Source organism: Lampetra fluviatilis, chromosome 56 (assembly GCF_964198595.1).
Source record: "Lampetra fluviatilis chromosome 56, kcLamFluv1.1, whole genome shotgun sequence".
Lineage (NCBI taxonomy): Eukaryota > Metazoa > Chordata > Hyperoartia > Petromyzontiformes > Petromyzontidae > Lampetra > Lampetra fluviatilis.
Genome location: NC_136330.1, coordinates 1,601,773 through 1,609,070, shown reverse-complemented (window position 1 = coordinate 1,609,070; position 7,298 = coordinate 1,601,773). Strand labels below are relative to the sequence as shown.

The 7,298-nt window shown below is 52.3% G+C and overlaps 1 protein-coding gene across 1 annotated transcript in view; it reads left to right on the top strand.

The window, feature by feature from the left end:
- The first annotated feature begins 5,980 nt into the window (after positions 1-5,980).
- Positions 5,981-7,298, top strand: part of LOC144950055 (insulin receptor substrate 1-B-like) — a 51,953-nt gene continuing 50,635 nt past the window's right edge. The window contains exon 1 of the mRNA XM_078880039.1: positions 5,981-6,138. The gene's annotated coding sequence lies outside the window, so the exon portion shown is untranslated. The remainder of the gene's footprint in view (positions 6,139-7,298) is intronic.

Genomic DNA, 7,298 nt, shown 5'->3' with positions numbered 1-7,298 from the left:
TGAGGTCAGTTCTGGAAGGGATGGGTGAGAGGGTGCGAGCTGGGGGTCCAGGAAGGAGGGATGGATCTGGGGAGGTGGAGCGTTGGAGGGAGAGAGGGGGGGGTCTGGGAGGGAGAGGGATGCCGGCAAAGAGAGATGGATGCCGGGAGAGAAAGTGCTGAATTCTGGGAGAGGGGGGCTGCTGGGAGGGATGCCGGGAGGGACAGTGGGAATTCTGGGAGGGAGAAAAGGATGCTGGGAGGGAGGGAGAGAGGGGAGGTGGGAGGGAGAGAGGGGAGGAGGGATAGAGGGGAGGAGGGAGGGAGCGAGGGTTGCTGCGAGGGAGGGGGGGTGCTGTGAGGTGGGGTCTGGAGGGAGGGAGCTGGGTGGGTAGGGGGGGGGACCCCTCTCTGCGTGGGAGGGGTTTTGTGAGGGGGGAGGAGGGGGTGGGGGCTGGGTGAGATATCGCGGTGGTCCCCAGGATCCCGCAGCCCGTCGTGATTGCCAACCAAGAATGCACCCCTCCAGCTCCCCCCAGCCCCTCCCCTCGCCTGCCTCCGTCCGCTGTTGTTTACTCACTTTCCCCTCCCTCCCCAGCGTCCAATCCCTCCCGCTCAACACCCACCCCCCCTTCTCTCTCTCTCTCTCCTCCTTCCTCATGCCTTAGTCATCCCCCCCACACACACACCACCACCGGCCCTTCTCATTCATTCTTCCTTATCTCAATGTGCCATCTTCACCTCTCTCAGCACACTCTCTCTGCTGGTTCCTCATTCCTCCTGGTTTCAGAGATCTTGTCTCTCAGTCAACCGTCTCGCTCTTCCATGTTCGTGTGACCATCATTTAATTCACACTCTCGATCCTACGCAATCCTCCCACCTCCAAGACATCGAATTCAACTCCGTCGTAGCTTTAGTTGTGGTGGGCCTCTCCACCACTCAAGGCACTCTCCTGTTAGCCTCAAACAATTCACGGTCTCAGTCTCTTTCCTCTGCCCGTCCCTCTCATTCTCCCCTCCATCAGGGGTCACCACGTTCACCCTTGGTCTGCTACCCCCGTAGCGTCCACTCAGCGTTCCTCCATCACTAGAAATCAAATTGACTCACTTAATTCTTCCCTATTTGCTGTAGCCTCCTTGCCTCGCCCGGGACATTCGCTCGGTCAGCCTCCCACCAATCCCTCCCTGCCTCCCTCCTCGCTAATCACATTCACTCTGAGACTCCCACTCACTCTCGAACTCTCCCATTCATTCTGCCACTGCATCTCACTCCCAGTGACTCTGCCGGACTTCCATTCACCTCCGAAGCGTCCCTCCCCCCTCCACTCATCTCATTCACTCTCTCGCTCTCCATCCCTCGCTACAAAACCAGATTCACTCTCTCTCTCTGCCACTCTCTTATTCCACTCACCAAATTCACTCTCTCGCCCTCCATCTCTCGCTACAAAACCACATTCACTCTCTCAGCTACTCTCTTATCCCACCCATCACGCCCCCTCCGTCTCCCCCACCCTTACTCGGCCCCCCAGCCCAGCCTCTGTGCGTCATCCGCCCCTCTCCCTCCACTGCCCGCGTCAGGTTCCGCTACCCAAGACGCGCGCACCTCGTTACCCCCCCCCCTCCCACCCACCCTGCCTCCCTCTCCTCTCCCACCCCCATAGAGACCCACCAGGACAAGGTGCGGTGGAGAAGGAATAATGGGGGGGGGGGGGGGGTGGGTCTGTGTTGTCGCTGCCAACCGCGGGACTTGACCGGTCGACGAACGGCATTCGGTCAGCGACTCTGCAAGTGGCGCGACCGTGGGATACGAACTCCGAGACGTGGACCGTGTAACGTGGAACTGCCCCAAAGACGTGTTTAAAATATATATTTATATTTATCCAGGAAAGTGGTGGGACTTCTGTCCGAGAGGGTACGGCATCAGTGTGTTTTAATCTTGTTTAAGATGTTTCCAGCCAATTAACGATTGCTCATACCAGTGGGAGGAAACCGGAGCACGCGGAGAAAACCCGCGGGCGCGAGGGGCAACGCTCTATCCCCGTACAGATGGAAACAGCTGGCGATGAGTCCACTCGCTGTTACTGCCTTTTGTTTGAGCCAGGGTATGGCACCTCAACGCCCGCGGGAAGGGTGTTTCACAACGTCTGTGCGGTGGTCCACCAACCCTCAATGCCTCGACAGCGATGAATTACAGGCGTGCATATCCACCAAGTCCCAACTGTGTGAAAGTGGTGGTGGGTGGGTGAGATGGTGGGTGAGTGGAAAAATGAGTTAGTAAGTGCAAGTTTCAAGGGTTTATTTTGTTTAACCAAGTGGGAATTCTAAAGAGACCAGGATTAATCTGATTTGCAAAAGAGTAAGTCGGTGTGTGGGTGTATATGCAAATCACCAATTCGCAAAGCAGTTAAATAGCTCACTCGCTTACATCGGAACCTCTCACGGTTGCTCGGCATAAGCCACGCAGAGATAAGTAGAGAGCTAATGGTTATTCCGGACACCTCAACATTTTATATATGCCTAAGAGACACCCAGGATTAGAGTAAGTTTGATGGGGGGGGGGGGGGGGGTTTATAGTCCACACCCCCCAACATCTCCTATATGTTGTATAACACATTCCTGCGAGGGGAGCTGGTAGGAACGTTGGGTTGCTCGGTCAATGGCCTGCAGGGTCAACGGCGGTGTGGTGTATTCCGCAAATATGCCCGACTGTAAGGGCGGGCACAAGTCGGCGTGAGTAGGTTAAACGTTGAATTTTATAAGGGCACCACGGGGTGACCAGCCCCTCCCCACTCATCAGGATTCATCATTGGTGCTTGCAGGGCTGGCTCTCGACGGTTGTAAAGCAGCCAACGCGTTTGGGCTGCAACCACTGAATCGAGAACATTTTTTGGGGCAAATAATCCTGGCGTTTCTGAGCGCCAAACCTCCCGTGTTTTCTTCCTTCGACAGCAAGGCGACTCCTCCTGACGACGGTCGCCGCTATACAGCTCGTGCGGCGCCCGTAGCATATATTATAACGGGGCCCTAAATGAAATAAAAAAACAACACGTAAATATTAAACACACATTTTGAACTCGCATAGTAGAGTCATTGTATTTTTTCATTTGCTATACAGCCGGATGATACGACAAACCGCTAACCTTAAACACCCAGTCGTTCGTAAAAGTTGAAGGCGGTATAGTACTATAGTGATAGAGCAAGTGCAGAATCACTCAACCGGAATTGATAGCTTAAAAGCATTTAGCGCGGGGCCCTTGAAAGTGCGGGGCCCGTAGCTACTACACGTGTAGTAGCTACTGTTGCTACTACGATAATCCGGCAGTGGCGTAGATGTCAAATGCCATTGTAAGCTCAGCGGGAACTCCTCTCATCCGCGACAATGCGTTGGAAGAACTTCGGGGGGGGGGGGCAGGGTTGTGGGGGGGCAGGGTGGTCGGCGGGGGGGCAGGGTGGTGGGGGGACAGGGTGGGGGGGGGTCCCCCTATTTGTGTTCTCTCCCCACGACAGCCACCGGGGAGACGGCTCGCTGGGAAGGGCGACCCTCCGCCTCCACAGTGGGGACCGCGCGGCCTCTGGTTTGATAGAGAGAAATAAAACAATTAGGACAAACTATACTGTTGTCTGGTTAGGCTGTAGGGTGGTTGGGCTGTAGGGTGGTTAGGCTGTAGGGTGGTTGGGCTGTAGGGTGGTTGGGCTGTAGGGTGGTTAGTCTGTAGGGTGGTTGGGCTGTAGGGTGGTTGGGCTGTAGGGTGGTTGGGCTGTAAGGTGGTTGGGCTGTAGGGTGGTTGGGCTGTAGGGTGGTTGGGCTGTAGGGTGGTTGGGCTGTAGGGTGGTTAGTCTGTAGGGTGGTTGGGCTGTAGGGTGGTTGGGCTGTATATTAGTTGGGGCGCAGGGAGGTTTGGAAGTGTCGATGTGGACGTCAGAGCGAGATGGTGTGTGGGGCTGTAGGGTGGTTAGGCTGTAGCGAGAGGGTGTGTGGGGCGCTGCTTGTCGGGCTGCCTGTGTGTCAGGGGGTGTGCGGGAGGGTGTGAATCACGGCAGTGCTCTGTTCTTGTGTTGTGGGTGGGTTTATGCGTGGCGTGTCTTGTGTGGTGGGTGGGTTTATGCGTGGGAGGTTCGGTGTGCGTGGTGTGTGTGTCTTGTGTGTGTGTGGTGTGTGTGGTGTATGTGTGTTGTGTGGTGTGTGTCTTGTGTGGTGTGTGTCTTGTGTGATGTGTGTCTTGTGTGTGGTGTGTGTCTTGTGTGTGGTGTGTGTGTATGCGTTGTGTGTGTGTTGTGTGTGTGTTGTGTGTGTTGTGTGTGTGTGCTGTGTGTGTTGTGTGTGCTGTGTGCTGTGTGTGTGTTATGTGTGGTGTGTGTGTATGCGTTGTGTGTGTTGTGTGTGTGTTGTGTGTGTGTGCTGTGTGTGTTGTGTGTGTTGTGTGTGCTGTGTGTGGTGTGTGTTATGTGTGGTGTGTGTATGCGTTGTGTGTGTGTGGTGTGTGTTATGTGTGTGTGCTGTGTGTGTTGTGTGTGTTGTGTATGCTGTGTGTGTGTGTTATGTGTGGTGTGTGTGTATGCGTTGTGTGCGTGTTGTGTGTGTGTGGTGTGTGTTATGTGTGTTGTGTGTATGCGTTGTGTGTGTTGTGTGTGCTGTGTGTGTTATGTGTGGTGTGTGTATGCGTTGTGTGTGTGTGTTGTGTGTGTGTTGTGTGCGAGGCGGGGCTGGCTGTTGGATCGAGGCTGAGTGTATGCGGTGGAGGTGTTGTGCACTCGGCATGGTGTTTGTGTGGTAATTGTGTTGTTGTGAAGGTTGTTTACGCATTGTGAAGGGTGTTTGTGTGGGAGTTGTGGAGTATGCAGGCTCTGTGTGTTGTTTGTCTATTCCTGCGTGTGTGTAGGTGTATTTAGAGGCGTCTATTTGCGTGTTAATGTCAAAGTGTTGGGAGCGGTGGTGTAGCGGTGACGATTATCTGAACCGGTCCTTCACCTCCTCTAGGTCGACTCAGCCTCAAACGAGTACCTGGTGCGGTGTGTAAACATCGCCACTGGGAAGACAAAGACGGCCGGGCGTGGTGTTGGCCACCCACCCTCTCGTGTACCGTGCCGGCCTTCATAGGTGTAGTATGTGTACGTGATGGATATGTAGTGTAGTGTATGATGTAGTGTAGTGTGTATGTAGTGTAGTGTGTATGTAGTGTAGTGTATGATGTAGTATAGTGTAAATGATGTATGATGTAATGTATGATGTAGTGTATATGTAGTGTAGTGTATGATGTAGTGTATGATGTAGTGTAGTGTATGTGTAGTGTATGTGTAGTGTATGATGTCGTGTAGTTTGTATGTAGTGTATGATGTAGTGTATGATGTATGTGTTGTGTATGATGTAGTGTATGTTGTAGTGTATTGTATGATGTAGTGTATGTGTAGTGTATGATGTAGTGCATCTGTAGTGTAGTGTATGATATCGTGTAGTGTATGATGTAGTGTATGATGTCGTGTATGTGTAGTGTATGTGTAGTGTATGATGTCGTGTATGATGTAGTGTAGTGTATGATGTAGTGTATGATGTAGTGTAGTGTATGATGTAGTGTATGATGTACTGTATGATGTAGTGTAGTGTATGATGTCGTGTATGATGTCGTGTATGATGTAGTGTAGTGTATGATGTAGTGTATGATGTAGTGTATGATGTAGTGTATAGTGTAGTGTATGTGTAGTGTATGATGTAGTGTAGTGTATGATGTAGTGTAGTGTATGATGTAGTGTATGATGTAGTGTATGATGTAGTGTATAGTGTAGTGTATGTGTAGTGTATGATGTAGTGTAGTGTATGATGTAGTGTAGTGTATGATGTAGTGTAGTGTATGATGTCGTGTCGTGCGTGTGATGTATTTGCGTGCGGTGCATGTCGGGCACCCCGCGCCCCCCGCGTAGTGGCGGGGGGGGGGCGGGGCTGTAGGCGTGTCTAGGGGCGGGGCTGGTGGGGGCTGGTGGGGGCTGGGTGTCACGTGACGTGTTGTTTTGCTCGGCAGACGGCGGGGCCGGGATGAGCGCAGCGGCGGCGACGGCATCAGCAGCAGCAGCGGTGGCATCAACAACAACAACAACATCATCAGCAGCAGCAGTAGCATCAGCAACAGCAGCATCAGCAGCAGCAGCGCGGCCACTCCGCTGAGACGGTACCTCATAGCCATCGGCTTTTATTTTATATATATTTTTATTTTTAACCGGCGGCGCGCATCGATGAGGAGAAGCGGCGCTTACATTTTTGGTGGTTGTTGTTGTTTACGTGTAAACAGCGCGTGCGGTTGTGTCTGCGGGTGGTGGTTGTGTCGATGTGATGTCGTGTCTTGCGCCGATGTGTCCGCGCCTGTCAATGTGTGTATGTTAGTGGTGTGGCGTGTGTGTCTATGAGTGTGCGTTTGTGTTTACTCCGTGTGTGTGTTGTGTGCGTGTGTTGCCTGTGTTTGTGTTGCCTGTATGTATGTTAGTGGTGTGGCGTGTGTGTGTGTTGCGTGTGTGTGTTGCCTGTGTGTGTGTGTTGCCTGCGTGTGTGTTGTCAGTGTGTATGTTGCCTGTGTGTGTGTGTGTTGCCTGTGTGTGTGTTGCCTGTGTGTGTGTTGCGTGAGTGTGTGTTGCCTGTGTGTGTGTTGCCTGTGTGTGTGTTGCCTGTGTGTGTGTTGCCTGGGTGTGTGTTGCCTGCGTGTGTTGCCTGTGTGTGTGTGTTGCTTGTGTGTGTGTAAGTCGACGTGTGTGTCCATGTGTGTGTGAATCTGGCAATGTGTGTTGTTTGTGTGTCGGTGTGTATGCATGTATCAATGTGTGTGTTTATCAATGTGTGTACTTTGTATGGGTGTCTGTGTGTGTGTGTTACTGTGTGTGTCAATGCGTATCTGTGTACGCGCGTCAATGTGTGTCAATATGTTTGTGCGTATGAAATTGTATGTGTGTAATTGTGTATCATTGTGCATTTGTACTGTATGCGCATGTGTGTGTGTGTCAATGTGCCTGCCAACACGTGCATGTGTCTATGTACGCGTGTCAATGTATGCGTTTCTACGTGTTTATGTGTGTACGTGTGCGTACGCCTATGGGTGTGTTCATGTGTCCTTGCACCTCCGTGCCATTATTAATGTGTCTGACCTGTCTGTGTTCATCCAGCCTGCTGTTGTGAATGTGTTTGACTTGTCTGTGTTCACCCAGTCTGCTGTTGTGAATGTGTCTGACCTGTCTGACCACCCAGTCTGCTGTTGTGAATGTGTCTGTATTCACCCAGTCTGCTGTTGTGAATGTGTCTGTCTTGTCTGTGTACACCCAGTCTGCTGTTGTGAATGTGTCT